A 23,746-nucleotide genomic window follows, 5' to 3' on the forward strand; every position below is an offset into this window, starting at 1 on the left:
CGGGGACAGGTGCTGAATCGTGTTTTTGCCGTGTGTGTGGAATTAGCCCTGTTTTTGCAAAAGCACCAACATTGTCATGCAGATTGCTACAAAAATGAGTTCATTCTCATTTTAGCGTACATGGCTGATATCTTCGCAGCTCTCAATCATCTCAATAAAAAGATGCAGGGCGGTGGAGTCAACATCATCGAAGCGGAGGAAAACCTGAAGGCTTTTCAAAAAAAGCTACCGTTATGGAAACGACGAACAGAGAACGATAACTTCGCTAACTTTCCCCTGCTGGACGACTGTGTAAGTAAGATCGAAGATGTATCTGGAATCTGAGACATTTCTGTACCTGCGGAACTGAAGCAAGCAATTGTCACACACTTAGATGAGCTTCCAAAGTCTCTCAACGGATACTTCCCTACAAGAGAGTCATATCCAGCATGGGTGAGACAGCCGTTCACGTTTAGTGTTGAGACAACAGATGTCAATGATGAATACCTCGATGAAGTCATTGAAATTCAGCAGAGCCAGGTTCAACAGCAACTCTTCAGAAAAACAACGCTTTCAACATTTTGGTGTCAACAAATGGTAACGTTCCCTGTTATTGCTAAGAAAGCTCTTGAGATTTTCATACCGTTTGTTACAACATATCTTTGCAAGCAATCCTTTGAGGATGCTGGACATAAAAACGAAGAAAAGGAACAGACTTTGTTGCGAAAATGACATGAGAGTGGCACTTGCCAAGGTGAAGCCGCGCATTTCTGAACTGGTCTCTGAAAGGCAACAGCAGAAGTCACACTGATTTGCAGTAAATATTCATTATTATGTTTTTGTTTTTGTGTGAAAATCATGTTTTGATGATTTTGTTCTTTGAACACAGTGATGTTGATGCACGGTTCATTTTGTGCACTAGTAAAATATATACCTATGTTTTTGAATTTGAAAAAATCACAATTTATTTTTCCAATTAAGGGTTCGGTGAATGCGCATATGAAACTGGTGGGGTTCAGTACCTCCAACAAGGTTAAGAACCACTGTATTAGATAGATACCTCTGAATCCACAATATGGCAAAGGTTGACAAGCCATAACACATAAGTTTTTTCAACAACAGGTTATGGTCAATAATATCAAAGGCTGCACTGAAATCTAACAGCACAGCTCCCAAAATCTTCCTATTATCATTTGTGTCAGTGCAGTACCTGTTGAGTGCCCTTCTCTATAAGCATGCTGAAAGTCTGTTGTTAGAAATTGCATTGTATTTGGTCAAACACAATTTTTCCCAACAGTTTGCTAAGAGCTGGCAGCAAGCTTATAGGTCTGCTGTTAAAACAAGTACATGCCGCTTTACCACTCTTGGGTAGCGGAATTACTTTGGTTTCCCGTCAAGGCCTGAGGACAAAGACTTTCCTCTAGGCTCAGATTAAATATATGACAGATAGGAGTGGCTATAGTCAGCTACCATCCTCAGTAGCTTTCCATCTAAGTTGTCAATGCCAGGAGGTTTGTTATTATTGATCAATAACAATCATTTTCCCACCTCGCCCACACTAACTTTATAGAATTCAAACTTGCAATGCTTTTCTTTCATAATTTTTTTTTATGCATGAATACTATGGCTCACTGTTCGTTGTTGGCATTTCCTGCCTAAGTTTGCCCACTTTGCCAATGAAGTAATTGTCACGCCCTGACCTTAGAGCGCTTTTTAGCCTTTTTCCCTTTTGTGTTATGGGTAGTTGTCTTTGTTTGTGGCACTATAGCCCTTAAGCTTCACGGTCGTTTTGTATGGTTTATTGTTTTGTTGGCGTCATATTAAATAAAGGAAAAATGTACGCTCACCACGCTGCGCTTTGGTCCAGATCTTTCGATGGCCGTGACAGAACTTCCCACCACTAAATGACCAAGCAGCGTGCTAAAGAGGACTCCTGGACATGGGAAGAGATCCTTGACAGAAAGGGGCGTGCGGCCTGTTCCAGCTCCCGGCATGTGCCGGGCTAAAGTGGGCATGCAGCCAAAAGGAGAGGTGCACATGATAAGCACCAGATCTCCAGTGCTCCCCCACAGCCCGGTTCGACCTGTGCCTGCGCTCTGGAAGTGCCGGGCTAGAGTTGGCATTCAGCCTGGAAGAGTGGTGCCAAGGCTACGTACTAGATCTCCAGTGCTCCTCCACAGCCCGGTTCATCCTGTGCCTCCTCCAAGGACCAGGCCTCCAGTAGGTCTCCATAGCCTTGTTCATCCTGTGCCTCCTCCATGGACCAGGCCTCCAGTAGGTCTCCCCAGCCTGGTTCATCCTGTGCCTCCTCCATGGACTAGGCCTCCAGTAGATCTCCCCAGCCTGGGTAGTCCGGGGCCGGCTCCACGGTGCCAGTCCGGGGCCCGCAACGAGGGTCCCCAGTTGAGGGTTCCCAGTCCGGGGCCCGCAGCGAGGGTGCCCAGTCCGGGGCCCGCAACGAGGGTGCCCAGTCCGGGGCCCGCAATGAGGGTGCCCAGTCCCGGGGCCCGCAGCGAGGGTGCCCAGTCCCGGGGCCCGCAGCGAGGGTGCCCAGTCCGGGGCCCGCAACGAGGGTACCCAGTCCGGGGCCCGCAACGAGTGTGCCCAGTCCGGGTCCCACTACGAGGGTCCCCAGTCCGGGGCCTGCGGTGAGGGTCCCCAGTCCGGGGTCGGCGACGGGGGTCCCCGCACCAGGGGCGCTACCAAAGTGGGGTGAGCCAGAGGTGGAGCGGGGTCTACGTCCCGCACCAGAGCCACCACCGCGGATAGATGCCCACTTAGTCCCTCCCCTATAGGTTCAGGTTTTGCGGCCGGAGTCCGCACCTTTGGCCCTTAAGCTTCACAGTTATTTTGTATGGTTTATTGTTTTGTTGGCGTCATTTTAAATAAAGGAAAAATATAGGCTCACCACGCTGCGCCTTGGTCCAGTTCTTTCGACGGCCGTAACAGTAATCAGTCAAATAATTGGCAACATTAAATGGTTTTGTGATGAATAAGCCATCTGATTCGAGTTGAATTTGTGTTTCTGCCCATAATTTCATTTAAAGTACTCCAAAGTTTTTTTATTGTTCTTTATATCATTGATTTTGGCTTCATAATACAGTTTCTTCTTCTTTTTGTTGAGTCTAGTCACATCATTTCTCAATTTGCAGTAAGTCAGCCAGTCAGATGTGCAGCCAGACTTATAGGCCACTCCCTTTGCCCTGTCTCTTTCAACCATACAGTTTTTCAACTCCTCATCAATCCATGGATCCTTAACAGTTCTAACAGTCAGTATCTGAACAAGTTCATTTTTATCAATAATTGGAAGAAGCAATTTCATAAATTCATCAAGTGCAGCGTCTGGATGCTCCTCATTAATCACATCAGACAAACAAATATGTTTTACATCATCCACGTGTATGATCCCTTATATATTTTTTTAGGCCCAGCTGTTGGAACTTTGTCTTTCCTGGATATAGCCATTGTATTGTGATCACTTCATCAAATTGGTACGGATACAGCTTTAGAACAAAGTTCTACAGTATTAGTAAAAATGTGATTGATACATGTGGATAATCTTGCTCCTGTAGTGTTTGTTAATGTAACGGATGTGAAACGCTAGCTTAGTTAGCGGTGGTGCGCGCTAAATAGTGTTTCAATCGGTGACGTCACTTGCTCTGAGACCTTGAAGTAGTAGTTCCCCTTGCTTTGCAAGGGCCGCGGCTTTTGTGGAGCGATGGGTAACGATGCTTCGTGGGTGACTGTTGTTGATGTGTGCAGAGGGTCCCTGGTTCGCGCCCGGGTATGGGCGAGGGGACGGTCTAAAGTTATACTGTTACATTAACACCCTGGTAGATTAATAACCTGAACCAGATTACAGGCACTGGTTACAGTAAGAAGCTTCCTTTTGAGGGGAAAGGAAGATTGAGAATTTTACATGAATCAGACTGACATTGTACCTGACCTTTTTCCATGACCTCATTCCATAACATAAGGTTGAGCTGTTACATATGAATGGTATACTGTACTGTATAGTAAAGTATTGTCCACTCAGAAGCAACAAGATGCTTTTGGCTTCTCCCACAACATACTGTACTGTATATCCACAAGATTGTGAAACCTGTATGAACAAATCAAATCAAATGTTATTGGTCACATACAAATGTTTAGCAGATGTTATTGTGGGTGTAGCAAAATGCTTGTGTTTCTAGCTCAAATCTAAAAGTAAAATAATGGAATTAAGGAATATATAAGTATTAGGATGAGTAATGTCATAGTGGCATAGACTAAAATAAAGTAGAATAGAAAACAGTACATACATACAGTATGAGATGAGTAAAGCAAAAAATATGTAAACATTATTAACCTGTTAGTACTCTAGGGGCAGTATTTCATTTTTGGATAAAAAGACGTGCCCGTTTTAAGCGCAATATTTTGTCACGAAAAGATGCTCGAATATGCTTGGAATTGGTAGTTTTGGAAAGAAGACAGTCTTACGTTTCCAGAACTGCAAAGATTTTCACTGTGAGTCCCTTAGAACAAATGCTTTGGGCAAAACCAAGATGTATGACCGACCAGGAAATGCACAGGATTTCTGAGGCTACGTTTTCCATGGTCGCCTTATATGGCTGTGAATGCGACAGGAATGAACGGACTCTTTATCTTGTTTCCCCAAGGTCTCTGCAGCATTGTGACGTATTTGTAGGCATATCATTGGAAGATTGACCATAAGAGACTACAATTGCCAAGTGTCCCTCTTGGTGTCTGCGTGGCATTTGGTGCGCAAAACTCAGCTCCCAGTATTTTTCCATTCGAATCTCAGAACAAACCAGGCTACAAGGACGGTGCTTTCAATGGAGAGATATATGACAAACCACCTTCAGGATTGATTCAAACAACGTTTTCCATGTTTCAGTCGATATTATGGAGTTAATTCGGAAAAAGTTCGACATGTAGGTGACTGAATTTTCGGTTAGTTTCGGTAGCCAAATGCATAGTAACAAAAGGGAACGATGTGTCCTACACAAGAATCTTTCAGGAAAAACTGGACATCTGCTATGTAACTGAGAGTCTCCTCATTGAAACATCTGAAGTTCTTCAAAGGTAAATTATTTTATTTGATTCCTTGGCTGGTTTTTGTGAATATGTTGCGTGCTAAATGCTAACGCTAAATGCTAAGCTAGCTATCACCACTCTTACACAAATTATTGATTTTCTCTGGTTCTAAAGCATATTTTGAAAATCTGAGACGACAGGATTGTTAAGAAAAGGATAAGCTTGAGAGCAGGCATATTTATTTCATTTCATTTGCGATTTTTAGAAATCGCTAACGTTGCGTTATGGTAATGAGCTTGAGGCTGTAGTTACGCTACCGCATACGGGTTTGGGCGGACTATGAGGTTAAAGTGACTAGTGTTCCATTATTAAAAGTGGCCAGTGTCATGACGTTGGCCTGGGGGTTAGGTTTACCTCTTCCCCCCTTTTTCCTCTCTCTACCCTACTGATGTTACATTTGCAAACCCCTTGGTTAACATAGAGATTCTGGGAACATCAGAAGGTGGGGGGAAATTAACTATATTCTGGTAATCCGACCAATTGAACATATGCGGTGGTACTTAATGAATATGATGTCAGTTCGGTTGTCATCTGAGACATTCTCATCAATGATAAGATGACAGAAACTCTACAGTGGAAAGTCTACACATCAGAGTTATCGGATTCACATGGAATTGTTGTTCAATTTAAATGTTTGAATATGAAATTATTCGTGATTGGATGAAATGTGATTTTAGCTTCTAAAATGTGAGAATTGGGTTTTCATGAGTGAATTAGGCCCGACTCAGTGGCCCGCCCACGTGAAGAGACATAGGTTGTAAACTATGAAAAACACGCCCTCATCTCCCTTCCTATATAAAGCCTTGACGACAATATAACCTCCTGTTCCGAGGATGTGAGGACGACGGTCCGATGTCAGAATGGTTCAGATAATAACTACAAATGTTGCAAATGGTATGAACTTTGAACTCTTATTCACTACAGAAGTGATACTTCCTAGCCGTTGAGTTATCAACAGCAGCTGCAAACGCAGGTCAGGAAGGAACAGACAGAGTATCCCGTCTACCACACAACAACATTACTACAACGTATCCAATTTACCAGCAGAGACATTCTTCAAAGGACAAAGGACTCGGTTGGGCAACACCACCTTCCATCTACCACCAACCTACCGAAGCGCAGCTCAGAGTAAATATTTATTGCATTTTCTTTTTCCAAATGAGCGGTAATTTAGAATGCATAAAATACTGTATTTAATATAGCACAACTTCTCCCTTTGTCCCTCAGTCTTCTCTTTCACTCAAATCCAGACCCTTTTCTTTTGTGTAACCAGCTGTCATATCTGTTCCGCCCGCCAGGGACGTTTTCCTTTATGACGTAATTTGTAATCAATTTATGATTAATTATGTGTATGTGTAATTCTGTGTGATTAGTTATTTAGTAAATAAATAATTAAACCCAATTTTGTATTACTGATTCAACTTGTTAGCCAGGGTTCGTGCAGATAACCAAGAATGTACAACTTTCAGATGAGACTGAATTCAGGTGTGGATTAATATTGACTGCTATTGATGTAAAATATTACTAGGTCTTTAATAGTTTATTCAGAAGATAACAGCTCTATAAATATTATTTTGTGGTGCCCCGACTCTCTAGTTAATTACATTTACACGATTAGCTCAATCAGGTAATATTAATTACGGAGAAATGATTTTATAGAATAGCATGTCATATCACTTAATCCGGCATAGCCAAAGACACGACACCAGTGATTTCAAGTCTATGTATATAGGGCAGCAGCCTCTAACGTGCAGGATTACTTAACCGGGTGGAATCTGCCTAGTAATGGCTATGTAACAGTCTGGTGGCCTTGAGATAGAAGCTGTTTTTAAGTCTCTCGGTCCCAGCTTTGATGCACCTGTACTGACCTCGCCTCCTGGAGGGCAGATAGTTTGCCCCCGGTGATGCGTTGGGCAGACCTCACCACCCGCTGGAGAGCCTTGCGGTTGCGGGTAGTGCAATTGTTGTACCAGGCGATGAAAAGTTTGTGAGGGTTTATTCAGCCTCCTGAGGTTGAAGAGGCACTGTTGCACTTTCTTCACCACACCGTCTGTGTGGCTGGACTATTTCTGATTGTCAGAGACGTGTCCACTGCGGTCCTGTCGATGTGGATAGGGGTGTGCTCCCTCTGCTTTTTCCACAATCAGCTCCTTTGTTTTGTTGACATTGAGTGAGAGGTTATTTTCCCGGCACCACACTCCCAGGGCCCTCACCTCCTCCCTTTAGGCTGTCTCATCATTGTTGGTAATCAGGCCTACTACTGTTGTGTCGTCTGCAAACTTGATGATTGAGTTGGAGGTGTGCGTGGCCATGCAGTCATGGGTGAACAGGGAGTACAGGAGGGGGCTGAGCACGCACCCTTGTGGGGCCCCTGTGTTGAGGATCAGTGAAGTGGAGGTGTTGTTTCCAACCTTCACCACCTGGGGGCTGCCTGTCAGGAAGTCCAGGACCCAGTTGCACAGGGTGGGGTTCAGACCCAGGGCCCTGAGCTTAATGATGAGCTTGGAGGGTACTATGGTGTTGAATGCTGAGCTATAGTCAATGAACAGTATTCTTACATAGGTATTCCTCTTATCCAGATGGGATAGGGCAGTGTGCAGTGCTATGTCGATTGCATAATCTGTGGATCTATTGGGGAGGTAAGCAAATTGAAGTGGGTCTAGGGTGTCAGGTGAGGTAGAGGTGATATGATCCTTAACTAGCCTCTCAAAGCACTTCATTCATGATGACAGAAGTGAGTGCTACAGGGCAATAGTAATTTATTTCAGTTACCTTTGCATTCTTGGGTACAGGAACAATGGCAGACATCTTGAAGCAAGCAGACTGGGATAGGGAGAGATTGAATATGTCCGTAAACACTCCAGCCAGCTGATTTACTGCTTTCAAATACGCCCCTCTGTCAAAGGGTAAACAATACTTCATTGCGGTGAATCTGTTGCCTTATGATGTGGGGAGGCTGAATGTCACACACTCCCTGGTCACAGATAGATTTAGGACTTAGTTTCAACTCTGTGTGTGAAATATAGGGCCTCTCTCATTGATACGCCCCCTTCATTGATAGGCCTACACCTCTATCACATATTTTTCCAGGATGGCAAGCCCTGACAAGCGGCGAAGCCCATCCTAGAACCCTTTGAAGTGAAATGTGAGGTTTTTAAAGGTTGAAGGAGATTAGTTTGCCTTGTCCCAGCCTGCATTGTGCTAGGGGTATCAACTGTACATTATTTGCATGGAGCCAGTCTATCTGCTCTTATATTTTAAGCTGACAGCCAGAACAAAGCACTGGGCACACACTGGTTGAATAAACTTTGTCTCCACATGATTCTCAATGTGAAATGACATTCAACCAATGTGGAATGCCAGGTCGCAAATTGTAAGCCAGGTCGCAATTGTAAATGAGAACTTGTTCTCTACTTGCCTACCTGGTTAAATAAAGGTGAAAAAAAATAGACACTGAATTGACCGGTTCTAACACACATTTCTCATGTAATTTACCTCAATGTGGACTTTAATATTCAACTTGTCTAACAATCTGCTGATGTCTGCACTAAATCAAATCAAATGTTTTTTGTCACATGCGCCGAATACAACATGTGTAGACTTAACAGTGAAATGCTCACTTACAAGCCCATAACCAACAATGCAGTTTTAAGACAAATAAGAGTTAAGTGAAAAATGTAAATAAAAGTAACAAATAATTAAAGAGTAGCAGTAAAATAACATTAGCAAGGCTATATGCAGGGGGTACCGGTACAGAGTCAATGTGTGGAGGCACCGGTTAGTCGAGGTAATTGAGGTAATATGTACATGTAGGTAGAGTCAAAGTGACTATGCACAGATAATAAACAGAGAGTAGCAGCATTGTAAAAGGGGGGATGGGGGGGGGGTAGCCATTTGATTAGCTGTTCAGGAGTCTTATGGCTTGGGGTTAAAAGCTGTTAAGAAGCCTTTTGGACCTAGACTTGGCACTCTGGTACCGCTTGCCGTGCGGTAGCAGAGAGAACAGTCTATGAAGGGTGGCTGGAGTCTTTGACCATTTTTAGGGCCTTCCACTGACACCGCCTGGTATAGAGGTCCTGGATTATTGTATTTAACCTTTATTTAAACGGGGAGTCACATTGAGATAAACAAATCTATTTTACTAGAGAACCCTGTACACATTACAATAAAAACAGAATATTAAAACAACATACACTACCGTTCAAACGTTTGGGGTCACTTAGATATGTCCTTGTTTTCCATGATGACATACATGAAATGAGTTGCAAATATAGTCAAGACTTCATAAATTATGATTTGTAATTGTGTCCTTCAAAAACTTCCGGTGACTGTGCTGGCCACTACATTATAGACAGAATACCAACTGACTGCAGTTTGCGCTGTTCTGTGAAGGGAGTAGTACACAGCGTTGTACGAGATCTTCAGTTTCATGGCAATTTCTCACATGGAATAGTCTTCATTTCTCAGAACAAGAATATACTGACGAGTTTCAGAAGAAAGTACTTTGTTTCTGGTCATTTTGAGCCTGTAATCGAACACACAAATGTTGATGCTCCAGATACTCAACTAGTCTGAAGAAGGCCAGTTTTTAGCTGTGCTAACTTAGTTGCAAAAGGTTTTTCTAATGATCAATTAGCATTTTAAAATAACAAACTTGGATTAGCTAACACAACGTGCCATTGGAAAACAGGAGTGAAGGTCGTTGATAATGGGCCTCTGTATGCCTATTTAGATATTCCATGCAAAAATCAGCTGTTTTCAGCTACAATAGTCATTTACAACATTAACAATATCCACACTGTATTTCTAATACATTTTATGTTATTTTAATGGTGTCACGTCTGCTCTCCGGCTGCTTGTTAGGGCACACACCTTTCACCGGCGTTACACGCATAATGACACTCACCTGGACTCCATCACTGAACTTGCTTCCCGACTCTCAGCGTACATCGTTATAAATGGACAATAATGTGCTTTTCTTTCAAAAACAAGGACATTTCTAAGTGACTCCAAACTTTTGAATGGTAGTGTATGTGTATAAAACAATATAATTCAGCACAATAAACTAAAATAAGCATATTTATTGAAAGCAATCACATTCAACTACATAGAGGTCCTCAATCAATCATTTAAACTGCCTGAGTGGCACCAGCACATCTAGAACTCTGCATATTGTTCCACAAATTATGTGCAAAACAACAAAATGCAGATTTTCCCAAATCTGTGGAGACTGAAGGGATCTCTAGTGTTATCGGGTTTGGTAATTTATGATTCTTATCTTAATTAATGATGTTACATACAGAGGGAGATTGTAAGAGGGAGATCTGCAAGATTGCTTTGTAAATAAATAAAAGAGAATACAGCTCTCTTCTTACAGACAGAGAGGTCCATCCACATTTTTATAAAATAATGGACCCAAAATCGATCCCTGAGGAACACTCTTTTGAATTTCAGGAAATTCAGATTTAACCCCATCTATCAAGATGGCCTGAGTTCTGTCGCTAAGATAATTCTGAAACCATATACAGGCTGTATATCCCAGGCCTACTCTATCCCAGGCCTAATTTCTTCAGCAAAACAGAATGATCAACAGTGTCAAAAGCCTTTGACAGCTCAATACACAAGGCAGCAGAGCTCTTTTTAGCATCCAAGGCATTGACAGATCTTGTGGAGGGGATACAAACGTTGGCTGAACGCCATGACCGGACATTAACAGTTTGCTGGAGAAATTCCACAGGTTGTCTGGGAGGCAGCCTACCACAGTGGTAACCCCACAGCCCCTCAGTAACCCAGCTGATAGCAGCGCCGTCACATCGGCCACTCCATCTTCTCGAGAACCCCGTAGTTTCCCCCCCACACCTATGGTGTTTCTAGCTCAGTGTGCCCTCATTTTCGAGCTTCATCCCTCCTCCTTCCCCTCGGATCGCTCCAAGGTAGCCTATCTCATCACGCTGATGTCCGGCAGGGCTCTCACCTGGGCTAATGCTGTATGGGAACAGCAGCTGGCTATATGCATTAGTCTGGAGGGGTTTGTGGGAGAGGTGAATAAGGTTCCTACACCCCGTTCTCCAGGAGAGAAGCTGCCCGGGAGCTAATCCAGCTTCGGCAGGACACCTACAGTGTGGCTGACTACAGTATATGCTGGATTTCCGCACGTTGGCAGCGGAGAGTGCTTAGAACCAGGAAGCACTGTTCGATATGTTCCTGCACGGCATCTTGGAGGAGGTCAAGGACGAACATGCTGCTCAGGAGTTACCTACGGATATCAATTCCCTCATCGCTTTGACCATCCGAATCAATGGGCGACTACAGGAACAACGGAGGGAGAGGAAATTCGACTTTGCTCGCACGTCCAACGATTCCACCTTGCCTCCGAGTCATCCCGGAAGTCCCAGACGATCCCGTTGCCGAGAGAACCCGAGGCCTCCCGACCTTCCTTGAGAGTCGCCGGAGACGGCTGAGTCACCGCTTCCTGAGCCTATGCAACTAGGTTAAGCTGGGCTATTGCCAGTGGAACGGAAATACATGATCAACACGAAGAGTTGTCTGTATTGCGGGACTCTTCGTCATTTTGTGTCCTCTTGTCCTTTTTAAGAGATCAGGCTCACTGGTAGGAGCGAGTACTCTGGTGGGCCATATGGAGAACTTTCCTGCATCCCTTGCAAACAACCCTGTTCATGCCATTCTGCTGTGGGGTAGCCAGTCTAAATCTCTCCGGGTCCTCATTGACTCCGATGAGAGTTTTTTGGACGCTACCCTGGCTTCTGAGCTGAACATCCCCACTCAACCCCACTCTATGGGCCGGGTCACTCATATTACCACTCCCATCAACCTATGGGTGTCAGGCAATTACAGCGATACTATTCAAATCCTACTCATCAAGTCTCCTCAGATTCCCGTGGTATTGGGATTCTCCTTGCTCCAGCGACACAATCCCCTCATCATGGGCTGGAGTCCGTTCTGCCACGCCCAGTGTCTGATGTCAGCGCAACCTGCCCCGAGACGTCTTCCTGGGGGCTCGGAAGGTGCCCAGGACCTCTTCGCCATTCCCGCGGAGTACCAGAAACTTCAGGAGGTGTTCTACAAGGCTTGAGCCACTTTGCTTCCACTGTACCAACCAAATGACTGCGGGATTGACCTTCTCCCTAGCACCACTCCTGCCCTGGGGATGACTGTACTCGCTGTCGGGACCGGAGACCAAGGCTTTGGACACCTACATTGGGAACTCCCTAGCTGCAGGATTTATACGTCCTTCATTCTCCCTGGATGTGTTCTCCATGACACCTCTTCGTCTATATTGATGACATCCTCATCTTCTCCCGCTACCCCCAAGAACATGTGGTCCACATCCGACAGGTTCTTCAACGCCTCCTGGAGAACCAGCTGTTTGTCAAGGCAGAAAAGTGTGAGTTCCATCACTCCACCATCCCCTTTCTGGGGTACATCATCTCCGCTGGGAGTGTCCAGATGGATCCCGGGAAGGTGAGAGCAGTGGTGGATTGGCCCCAGCCGTCCAGGGTGCAGCTGCAATGTTTCCTGGGGTTCGCCAACTTCTATCGCCGTTTCATCTGGGGTTACAGCACCCTGGCTTCCCCCTGTCAGCACTCACTTCTCCCAAGGTTCCGTTCACGTGGTCCCCTGCTGGTGACCGGGCTTCCGGGACCACAAACACCGCTTGACCACTGCTCCCATCCTGACCCTTCCTGTCAGTTCGTGGTGGACGCCGATGTGTCGGATGTAGGAGTGGGGGCGGTCCTGTCCCAGCGTTCTGCCCTGAACCTGTCTTCTGTTTCCAGGCCCACCCCTCCGCCCAGTGTCATTTATGGCCATCTGGCGTGCACGGTGAGATGCCTCCTGAGTGTTTGACCACTGAGCAGGGGTTTCCAGTACCTGGTTGACTGGGAGGGTTATGGCCTGGAGGAGAGGTGCTGCATCCCCGCTAGAGACGTCCTGGACCCAGCCCTCATTGCCGACGTCCACCGCCGGCACCCTGGTCAACCAGGTATGCACCCAAGTAGGATGCCAGGTGACACACCTGGGGGGGGGGGGGGTACTGTCACACCCTGATCTGTTTCACCTGTCTTTGTGCTTGTCTCTACCCCCTCCAGGTGTCGCCCATCTTCCACATTATCCCCTGTGTACTTATACCTGTGTTTTCTGTTTGTCTGTTGCCAGTTGTCTTGTTTTTCAAGCTTACCAGCGTTTGTCCTGTCAGCTACTATCTTTTTCTGGCGCCCCTGGTTTTTGACCCTTGCTTGTCCTGACCCTGAACCCGCCCGCCTGACCCTGAGCCTGCCTGCCATTCTGTACCTTTGCCCCATCTCTGGATTTACCAACCTCTACCGGATCTGACATGCCTGCCATCCTGTACCTTTGCCCCTGTTGCTGTAATAAACATTGTTACTTCGTCATGGTCTGCATCTGGGTCTTACCTTATCCTGATAATTAACTAAGGATTCAAGAGTCTAAGCTAAACAAGTTAATCTTGAAATGAGGCGAGAGTTGTCAAGATCATTTGTATCCCCACCCTTATGGAGTGGCAGAACATGCTTTTGGAATAGTTCCTAAAAACAATGATAAATAAAAAATGTGGGCTACTGAGCCAGCAATAAGGGGTGCACTTAAGCAGACCAGGTTCCAAATGATTCTGGATTTTGGTCTAATGTTAACAAAGCATCCAGGACTTCTTTATCAGTGAATTTCTGAAAAGAAAACTCTGACCAGCATTTTCAGTATCATTCAACAAACTACTCTTTTCAAGAGCTGGCTTTGAAATACATTCAAATATAAAGCCCGCAGAGATACAATGGTGATTAAATGCATTAATGATATCAATTTTTTCAGTAATAGGGCCAGAATCTAAATTCATTTATTGGGGAAGAGAAGAGGAGACACAAACCTTCAGTGTAACAGCGTTCCTAAATGTAGCTGGGTTCCCTGTACATTCAATGTATTAACATAGTAATCTGATTTTGCTTTTTGAACTAGTTTTACACGCAGATTTCTCAATCGTATGAAAGACTGCAAGTCTGGGCCAGAGTCTGTGAATCTAGCTTTGGCCCAGGCAGCATCTCTGTTGTGTATGACTTCAGATAGCTCTGGACTGAACCAAGGGCAAGACAGAGTTTTAAATCTATTTTTTTTAAAGGGAGCATGTTTATCTACAATACAATTGAAAACATTTGAGAAGTGGTTCAGAGCCAACTCTGGGTCAGGTATAGATACAATACAATCAAAGTCACCAAAATAAAGGTCACAAAAAAGGCCTGTTCATTGAAATGTTTAAAATTCCTCTTGTTCATAAAACAATAAACGATAATAAACTACTACCTACTAACAACTACCTTTTCTGCTTTTAAAATCATCCTGAGTTTCAATACAAGTCAGATTACTTTGAGATTTCAGAACAACAGGATTACATCATACCTATTAGGAAAAGGAAACAAAGTAGGAATAGCAATTACATTTCTCCAGTTAGCACCATTTGGCATGTCACCACTTTCAGATACAACATGTGGAACTCTCACATTGACCAAAGAGGAGATGGCAGGAAGCTCGGCCCCAGTGATGTACTGGGTCGTATGCATTACCCTCTTGTAGTGCCTTGCGGTCGGAGGCCGAGCAGTTGCCATACCAGGCAGTGATGCAACCAGTGCTCTCCATGGTGCAGCTGTAGAACTTTTGAGTATCTGAGGACCCATGTCAAATCTTTTTGTAGGCTTTGTCGTGCCCTCTTCACGACTGTCTTGGTGTGTTTAGAACATGATAGTTTGTTGGTGATGTGGACACCTGCTCCAGGTGTGGACACCTGCTCCACTACAACCCCATCAATGAGAATGGAGGTGTGCTCGGGCCTCCTTTTCCTATAGTCCACAATCATCTCCTTTGTCTTGATCACATTGATGGAGAGGTTGTCGTCTCTGACTTCCTCCCTATAGGCAAACTATTTGTGCAAAAAGGGTCAGTGCAGATATTCTAGATTAACTACAGTATTTAACTAACTATTTAGCTAACTATTTATTTAGTCTTATAGCTTGGGGATAGAAGCTGTTCAGGGTGCCTATTGGTTCCAGACTTGGTGCATCAGTACCGCTTGCCATGTGGTAGCAGAGAGAACAGTCTATGACTTGGGTGGCTGAAGTCTTTGACCATTTTTAGGGCCTTCCTCTGACACACCGCCTGGTATAGAGGTCCTGGATGGCAGGGAGCTCGGCCCGAGTGATGTACTGTGCCTCGCACATTACCCTGTGTAGCACCTTGCGGTCGGATACCAAACCGTTTCTAAATAGTGGAGCTGTAGAACCTTTAAGGATCCGAGGGCCAAAACAAAATATTTTCAGCCTCCTGAGGGGGAAGAAGCGTTGTTGTGCCCTCTTCACAACCATGTTGATGATCAAATCAAATCAAATGTATTTATATAGTCCTTCTTACATCAGCTGATATCTCAAAGTGCTGTACAGAAAGCACGCACCCCTGAGGGGGCCCCAGTGTTGAGAGCAAGTGGGGAAGATGTGTTGTTGCCGACACTCTCCACCATCAGGAAGTCCAGGATCCAGTAGCAGAGAGAGTTGTTTAAACCCAGGGTCCTTAGCTTAGTGATGAGCTTGGAAGGCACACTGGTGTTGAATGCTGAGCTGTAGTCAATGAACAGCATTCTCACGTAGTGTGGAGTGCAATAGAGGTTGCGTCATCTGTGGATCTGTTGGGGTGGTATGTGAATTGGAGTGGGACCAGGGTGTCTGGGATGATGGTGTTGATTTGAGCCATGACCAGCCTTTCAAAGAATTTCATGGCTACAGATGTGAGTAAGGGTTTCCCTTTGTAATCCATTATAGTTTACAGGCCCTGCCACATCCAACGAGCATAGTCATTTAGACAGGTTACCTTGGTGTTATTGGGCACAGATACTATGGTGGTCTGCTTGAAACATGTAGGTATTACAAACTGGGTCAGGGAGAGGTTGAAAATATCAGTGAAGACACTTGCCAGCTGGTCCGTGCATGCTCTGAGTACGCGTCCTGATAATTTGTCCTGCCCTGCGGCCTTGTGAATGTTAACTTGTTTAAAGGTCGCACTCATGCACAGTTAAGTGTTTCTAGCCTCGAAGGAACACATATAAGGTATTTAGCTCGTCTGGTAAGCTTGCGTCAATGGACCGCATGCGGCTGGGTTTCCCTTTGTAATCCATTATAGTTTACAGGCCCTGCCACATCCAACGAGCATCAGAGCCGGTGTAGTAGGATTCGATCTTGGTTCTGTATTGACACTTTGCCTGTTTGACGGTTCATCAGAGGGCATATTGGGATTTCTTATAAGTGTCCAGATTAGTGTCCCACTCATTGAAAGTAGCAGCTCTAGCCTTTAGCTCACTGTGTATTTTTCATGTTTCCTGGCTTCTGGTTGTGATATGAATGTACAGTCAATGTGGGGACAACGTCATCGATGCACTTATTAATGAAGCCGGTGACTGATGTGGTAAATTCCTCAATGCCATCGGATGAAACCCAGAACATATTCCAGTCTGTGCCAGAGAAAGAGTCCTGTAGCTTAGCATCCGCTTCATCGGACGTATTGAACGCACTATAGCGCCATAGTCTCCTTCTTCGAGTGTCTGGAATTTGGGCCTGGTCCGCGATAATTTGTCTTTTGCCTTTGACTCATTGAAGTAGTAGTCCAAATGGAGATTAGTGATAGCCGTTCTGAGGTCCTGAAGCTCTTTTCGGTCACAGGAAACGATGGCGGAAACATTATGTACAACCTTTTTTAGGACAGCACAAAAAAAATACACAATGTAGCACAATTGGTCAGGAGCCTGTAAAACGGCCGCCATTCCCTCGTGTCATTATCATGGATAATTCAGAAGGTGAATGGGCAAGATCAAAGATTTAAGTGCCTTTGAATGGGGTATGGTAGTAGGTGCCAGGCGCACTGGTTTGAGTGTGTCAAGAACTGCAACGCTGCTGGGTTTTTCATGCTCAACAGTTACCCGTGTATATCAAAAATGGTCCACCACCCAAAGGACATCCAGGCAACTTGACATAACTATGGGAAGCTTTGGAGTCTGCATGGCTAGCATCCCCGTTAAATGCTTTTGACACCTTATGGAGTCCATGACCTGCCGAATTGAGGCTATTCTGAGGGCAAAAGGGGGTGCAACTCAATATTAGGAAGATGTTCCTAATATTTTGTACACTTAGTGTAGAGTGAATGCTGCCACAGGGTATTCCTTAATTTCCTGTCAGAATGTTCCTTTACATACACTCAATTAGTATTTGGTAGCATTGCCTTTAAATTGTTTCACTTGGGTCAGATGTTTTGGGTAGCCTTCTACAAGCTTCCCACAAAAAGTTGGGTGAATTTTGGCCCATTCCTCCTGACAGACCTGTGTTACGGCTTTCTTCCGTCGAAGGAGAGTCGGACCAAAATGCATCGTGGTTGATAATATACATATTTTAATGAAGATGAACACGAACAATACAAAACAACAAACGGAACGTGAAAACCTATACAGCCTATCTGGTGAAATACAAAACACTGAGACAGGAACAATCACCCACGAAATACTCAAAGAATATGGCTGCCTAAATATGGCTCCCAATCAGAGACAACGATAATCACCTGACTCTGATTGAGAACCGCCTCAGGCAGCCATAGACTATGCTAGACACCCCCAAGACGAAACACACCACAATAAACCCATGTCACACCCTAGCCTGACCAAATAACTGAAGAAAACACAAAATATCAAGACCAAGGCGTGACAACCTGGTGTAACTGAGTCAGGTTTGTAGGCCTCCTTGCTCGCACACGTTTTTTCAGTTATGCCCACAAATTTTCTATAGGGTAGAGATCAGGGCTTTGTGATGGCCAATCCAATACCTTGACTTTGTTGTCCTTAAGCCATTTTGCCACAACTTTGGAAGTGTGCTTGGGGGTCATTGTCCATTTGGAAAACCCATTTGCGACCAAGCTTTAACTTCCTGACTGATGTCTTGAGATGTTGCTTCAATATATCCACATCATTTTCTTTCCACATGAAGCCATCTATTTTGTGAAGTGCACCAGTCCCTCCTGCAGCAAAGCACCCCCACAACATGATGCTGCCACGGTTGGGATGGTGTTCCTCAGCTTGCAAGCCTCCCCTTTTTCCTCCAAACATAACGATGGTCATTATGGCCAAACAGTTCTATTTTTGTTTCATCAGACCAGAGGACATTTCTCCAAAAAGTATGATCTTTCTCCCCATGTGCAGTTGCAAACCATAGTCTGGCTTTTTTTATGGCGGTTTTGGAGCAGTGGCTTCCTTGCTCAAATCAAATCAAGTGTTATTTGTCACATACACATGGTTAGCAGATGTTAATGAGAGTGTAGTGAAATGCTTGTGCTTCTATTTCCGATCATGCAGTTATAACCAACGAGTAATCTAACCTAACAATTTCACAACAACTACCTTATACACACAAGTGTAAAGGGATGAAGAATATGTACATAAAGATATATGCTGAGTGGCCTTTCAGGTTATTTCGATATAGGACTCGTTTTACTGTGGATATAGATACTTTTGTACCTGTTTCCTCCAACATCTTCACAAGGTCCTTTGCTGTTGTTCTGGAATTGATTTGCACTTTTTGCACCAAAGTACGTTCATCTCTAGGAGACAGAACGCATCTCCTTCCTGAATGGTATGACGGCCGCGTGATCCCATGGTGTTAATACTTGCGTACTATTGTTTGTACAGATGAACGTGGTACCTTCAGGGGTTTGGAAATTGCTCCCACGGATCAATCAGACTTGTGGAGGTCTACAATTTTTTTCTGAGGTCTTGGCTGATTTCTTTTGATTTTTCCCTTGATGTCAAGCAGAGAGGCACTGAGTTTGAAGGTAGGCCTTGAAATATATTCACAGGTACACAGGCCTATCAGAAGCTTCTAAAGCCATGACATAATTTTCTGGAATTTTCCAAGCTGTTTAAAGGCACAGTCAACTTAGTGTATGTAAACTTCTGACCCACTGGAATTGTGATACAGTGAATTATAAGTGAAATAATCTGTCTGTAAACAATTGTTGGAAAAATGACTTGTCATGCACAAAGTAGATGTCCTAACTGCTTTGCCAAATCTATAGTTTTTAACAAGAAATTTGCGGAGTGGTTGAAAAACAAGTTTTAATGACTCCAACCTAAGTGTATGTAAACTTCCGACTTCAACTGTATATGCTGTTAATCAACGTATTTTTCAGTGGGCATTGCATATACTCAGTTCTTCATCCCACGATGGATATCAAAGTAGTGTAGTGGAGGTATATACACCATATCAATTAATAAGGTTTATGGAACAGATCAGAATGTTTAGTTTAAAATGTTGATAAACTATTATTTATTCACATTTTAGGCGCAGCAATGTGCACACAGGCGTTAGGCCTACGCATGAATGCTCCAAAATGCAATTAGCAGGAAAACACCATTTTAAAATGGGCAGTTTCATGGACAGAGATGAAAATATCCGTTAGAAATTTAGAAAGAGGGGAGATCTAAAGATGCAACACTATCATATGGGTTGCTAATATGACAAGGATAATGCCTTTGGCTCTTTGACAATGAAAGAACGTTGAACGAAAACCAATAGAACAGCAGAATGTAGAGAAAGAAGTCTTTAGAAAATAATTGCCTCCGTGTTCCTATAGTGGGATTTTGGCTATAGGCTACTTTGAAGCAAGGTAAGACATGCCTCATAATATGAGGTAAAACGTCCAGGTTTCAAATAATTAAGGGACAGTAAAAATGTACAGATGCTAATGATAGGCTTAAATTATAATGGTAGATGGAAAGGCTTTCCTGAAAACCTTTCTCAGTTAAATGCTAACTAGCTACAAAGTATCCTATGTTTACCTGGCAGAATGATATCATGATTATTTGCATTTATCCAGTGGCCGTTAGTTTAGCTAACTCCATCTCATGTGCTACAGAACCACCTAACCAAACAACAGTGCTAGGTGCCTGTGCACTTGAATTAAAGAGTTTTTCTTTTTTTTCTTCCACAAACCTCAAAATTGGTCTACTGATGTGGTTTAGCATGGTTATGCACTTAGAACATCCAATTTTGTATTTTTTTTTCTATTCAAAAAGTGGGACTGAAACCTAAAAGAAAGAGGAAACTTGTGAATTTCTGACTCAGTTGACAGCTTTCAGTTATCTGTTTCAAAAGTAGGCCTACTATTAGCCTATTTACACAGTACAGCTTGGGTTGGCCTGACTGTGAAAGACCAATATGGGAATTGTTATTTTAGGTCATTCAGAGCGTCGCTGTTTCTCATATGATTTGTCACACAGGGTGCCTTTCCTTAGTTTGGGATAAAAAATATATATAATTTGGAGTACACCCACTTCTCCAGGCACCTGTACACTACTGGGTGACTGCTATGTTATAGTTTGAACTGCAGGTTGCAAACCGCAGGGGGAAAAGGCACATCTCTTTATTCCTTCACTTACCAAAATGTACTGTAAGTATACTGACTGCAGCAGCACTCGTACTCCCCCTACTATAATGACAAATCCGATTAGTGCACTTAGAAGGTGGCACCGTGGTAATATCTTGTCTTGTTATCCGGTTTATCTCTTTGTAATCAAATCTATCCTTGGCCGTAAAGAGCATGGAATCCACAGCTGCCTCAAGTGATGATGCCTCAAAGAGGCCCCAAAGGAGACATGCAGGTTTTTGATTTTCGAGCTTTAAGAGTCGATGCGACATGGAGGCAAATTCAAGATACAAGCACATAACATTCTGAGAACCATATGTTTCTTAGAGCTTGGTGAGAGCGTGGTTGTCCTATGGTTATTTTGCACACAGCCTTCCTACAACCTTCTGGGAATTGTTGCTTTACTTTGGAACATTCTCAGCACAATTAAGGAACTTCACAAAAAAAACTTTATTTTCTTGGTATTTTATTACTTTAACAGAACTTTCCTAAAAGTTCCAACATGGTTACATTTAATTTACATTTTGGTAATGTTTTAGGAACGTTCTCAAACTGGTTCAACATTGGAAATGTTCCCAAATAGGTCAGTGAGCGTTAAGAAACTACGTTCTACTGTAGGAATTCCAGTACTACAGTATAACATTTTCTACAGGTTCCGTCATGGTTCTATTTAAAGTCAAGTTCTCAGAATGTTCAGAGAGCGTTAAGAAACAACATTCTTCTTTGGGAATTTCAATACTTCCTCATAATGTTTTCTGCAGCATTCAAAGAATGCTCTAAGAATTTTACTTTAAGACATATACATTCAGTTCTCATCATCAACAAAACTCTCTCTATCCTCTGTCTTGTTAAGTGTGTTCAAGTATGTTGGCTGCGCACACAGATTGGCCACACCTTATCTTGTTTCCTTTAAAATGGAGTCTGTTGGAATAGACAAAAATAAACAGCTTTAACAAGTCACGATAGCTCCATCCTGGTGGCGCAGTGGACTAGTTACATCGACAGAGAAAAGAAGATCATTGGTTTGAAACTCACTGATGCCGTGCCACAATAAAATATAAATGTTTTTGCATGATTAATGCCGGAGCAAATTCATTTCCATTTGTCCTACAGTATCTGTGCTTGGAGATCAAAAGAGTTACCTAAGCTACCAATGTTATTAAAAGTCTTATTTAAACATTCAGTGAATGTTTTAAAGAGATATTCAAAAACCTCCAAATAACCTTTACATTTGGTTTACAACATTTAGAGAATGTTAATTTCCGTTCTCAGAACGTTAATAAATCGTCCCAGGAAAACTTTCAGGGAAACATAGTAAAACGTTTTCAGAACCTCCCTGCCTCCTAATTTCTTTTCCCAGAACAGGCAAAATTTTCACTTCCGTCCTAAGAATGTTTAAAAAGTGTTCAGTTTTAATGTTCAAATTACGTATGACTTTGTTCCCAGAACCAATGGGAAACCAAAAACATACTTTCCCACAACTGAGAAGAACCATTTGAACAGTTTTCTACTATAGCATGAATGTGGTGCTTTACATGAATCTAACAATTCATAAGAGATATAGGTTGGAGCACTGCATGCCAGAATTGATGTTTTATGCATAGTAAAAACATGATATGTGCACTCAGGCTTCATTAGCTGGCCATGTATCTCATTGCTATCAGGCCAGCCTACCTAAGGGAAAGCCCACCTAATTGATAATGTCATATTTTAGTACACGTTGATTCATTTGTATTATACATGTAGTATCACACCACTTCAATCACAGCATTCTGAAAAAGGGAGCGGTCAACAGCCTATGAAGGAACATATCAAGGTGTTGGGTGATGAGGTGGAGTGAAGATGTTGTTATACTATGCTGCCCCCTGGTGAGCAGTGCAAAATAACTCAATCTGACTTCTATCACAGAGTACACCACATGTTATACTGCTCCCTCTACTGGCTGAGAGGACGTATTGAGAGAGCTTTGTCTTTAGTAGGCCTTCAACTACAGGTAGTTGCCAAAATAATAGAAACATTTGTGTAAATGATGGATACAAAGTGAACTGAAAGCAGGTGCTTCCACACAGGTGTGGTTCCTGAGCTAATTAAACAATTAACATTTGCTTACCATGGCTATGCCCCCATAGGATAACAATGCCCCCATCCACAGAGCACAAGTGTTCACTGAATGGTTTGATGAACATGAAAATATGTAAACCATATGCCATGGCTGTCTCATGGTGTTCCATCCCTCCAATATAATGGTGCTCCATCCCTCCAATAGAGTTCCAGACACTTGTAGAATCTATGCCAAGGTTCATTGAAGCTGTTCTGGCTCACGGTGGCCCAGATACTTTATGTTGGTGTTTCCTTTATTTTGACAGTTACCTGTATGGTTTCTTTAAATTACATTTTTGACAGTCACTCAAAGTTTTTGTGTTCTGAGTGCAAATACTTGCAAATTATTGCATATCTAGGCTGCTAATGGTGAAATGAGAATATTAAAACGAGATGTTTATTGGAACATTTTGGCTAAAGGCTTCTTAATGCATACAGAAATGAAATGGAAACAACATTGACTCAACAAGTGTGTGCCCAGTGGGTCATCACTGCAGACATATATGTCACTGTGTAACTTGTACTGCACGTCACTGCTGATTAGTTTGGTGTTATGTACAGTGCAATATATTATCACAGCCCAAAAAAGGCTCGTGTAGAGGTGTGGAGTCATTTGTTGGGGTGCTGTGTATATCACCTTCACCTTGTGTCCCTTCTCCTTTACTACCACTGGATGCTTCTCTGTCTCTTCCCTTTTTCACAATTGACCCATGGTGTTGATTGTCTCAGGTTTAAAAAAAAAAAAAAAAAAAGGTATACTCCTTTTTTCTCCCCAATTTCATGGTATCCAATTGGTAGTAGTTACAGTCTTGTCTCATCGCTGCAACTCCCGCACAGACTTGGGGAGAGGTGAAGGTCCAGAGCCATGCATCCTCCGAAACACAACCAAACCAATGCACACCCACACCTGGAAGCCAGCGACAACAATGTGTCAGAGGAAACACTGGTGAGCGTGCACTGTGCCCAGCCTGCCACAGGAGTCACTAATGCACAATAAGACAAGGATATCCCTGCCGGCCAAACCCTCCCTAACCTGGGCCAATTGTGCGCTGCCCCATGGGCCTCCCCGTCATGCCCAGCTGCAACAGAGCCTGGG

This window comes from Oncorhynchus nerka, linkage group LG20, assembly GCF_034236695.1.
Source record: "Oncorhynchus nerka isolate Pitt River linkage group LG20, Oner_Uvic_2.0, whole genome shotgun sequence".
NCBI lineage: Eukaryota > Metazoa > Chordata > Actinopteri > Salmoniformes > Salmonidae > Oncorhynchus > Oncorhynchus nerka.